Source organism: Monopterus albus, unplaced genomic scaffold (assembly GCF_001952655.1).
Source record: "Monopterus albus unplaced genomic scaffold, M_albus_1.0 scaffold128.1, whole genome shotgun sequence".
Taxonomy (NCBI): Eukaryota; Metazoa; Chordata; class Actinopteri; order Synbranchiformes; family Synbranchidae; genus Monopterus; species Monopterus albus.
In genome coordinates, this window is record NW_018128008.1 from 2,207,346 (window position 1) to 2,209,004 (window position 1,659).

A 1,659-nucleotide genomic window follows, 5' to 3' on the forward strand; every position below is an offset into this window, starting at 1 on the left:
ATTAAGGGCTTTGTATGTTAGGAGAAGGATTTTAAATTCTATTCTGAATTTTACAGGGAGCCAGTGGAGAGAAGCTAATATGGGAGAGATATGATCTCTCTTGCTAGTTCCTGTCAGTACTCTGGCTGCAGCATTTTGAATTAACTGGAGGCTTTTTAGGGAACTATTGGGACATCCTGATAGTAAAGAGTTATAGTAGTCCAGCCTGGAAGTAACAAATGCATGGACCAGTTTTTCAGCATCACTTTGAGACAGGATTCTCCTGATTTTTGCAATATTGCGCAGGTGAAAGAAGGCAGATCTAGAGACTTGGTTTATGTGTGATTTAAAGGACATATTCTGATCAAAGTGTAGTAACATTGTAAGGTGTTTGAACATTAAACAAGCAGAGATTGTTATATTCTGTGGGGAGAAAAGAAGGTTAGCTTTTGAATAAAAGAAAGCACAATTGTTATTAGCACATAATTATAACAATAGAAAAATCAAAACACTATTTCTTGAACTAGTGTTTTGGCACTTTTTGGGGGCAAGACTTAACATTGCTTAGGCAGATTTAAACTACACATAATAGAATATTTTCTTGTAATCTTATGGGTCGGCTTACAGACTTTGGATCATAAATATTTGTCTTTTCACATCCAGGACAATATTTCCATTGTTATAAGAAGGAAGGAAGAAGCATTTTTCTTGCAGTGAATGAGTTAGGCATGTACAGAAATCATCTTTACTAAAACATCTCTAAACGTCTGTTTAGACATTACACAACTTTTGGTTAAAATAATTTCACATTCTCAAATATAAGAACCTGCTCATTGTCATAGAGAGAAGCAAATATTAATTTTTATGGTGGTCTCTTCACAATCCAGTGTTGTCCTATTCTCTTGGGAAGAATCACATAAGGGGTGAGATGGTCCTAGTATCTGTGTTCCCCTGTAAATGAATCAGATAAGAGAACCAACTGTCTTTGGGTTTGTTTGAACTATCTGAAACTTATTGTCTAAGGTCTGATGCGAAATCCAACGTGTGTATTCACAGGTGTGAGTCAAGTCAAAGTAGAAGTGGAGTTTTGGTTTCTGTAGACAGAATCTGGGCTCTCCATCTGATAAGGAGAGGATAGTGTGTATTGTAAAAGTCATAAGGAGAGGGAGAGTTTGTCCATTGTGGTCAAGGAGATGAGGCTAGGCCTTTTGATGTCTACATCTAGTTTGTTTGCAGAAGATGGTGTGATAAAACCTTACACTTACAGCTGTTTTGGAATAGCAAAGCAGTGCCTGGTCTACGCACTGGGGGTCATTCTGCTTCTCATGCTTGGAAATCAAAGTTAGTTATTAATTATGAATTATGAGTTCCTCAGAATAAAAAATCTCTTCAAAATGTCTACTTTGGATTTGTGGGCACTACATTCGCATGCTAGAGGTCTTTATCAAGTAAATGTAAACATGCTTTTAGGCATTTGAACAAATGAGTAATGGTGTCTTTTTCTTGGGAGACAAAATGTCATATACACAGCTGCAGGTGATTCACTGCAGAGCTACATTGCGCTGTGACGTATTGCTGCAACAGATGCTGAATTTGTAACCTGCGTGTAGTTACTCTTGAAAAATGAAATGATGTAATGCTCTATGTCAGGTCATGAGAACAGTAACACCTTTTTACTCT

The 1,659-nt window shown here is 37.0% G+C and overlaps 1 protein-coding gene across 1 annotated transcript in view; it reads left to right on the forward strand.

Moving 5' to 3' along the window:
• Positions 1–1,659, forward strand: part of LOC109967387 (gamma-aminobutyric acid type A receptor subunit rho1) — a 46,273-nt gene that overhangs the window by 30,844 nt on the left and 13,770 nt on the right. The window lies entirely within an intron of this gene.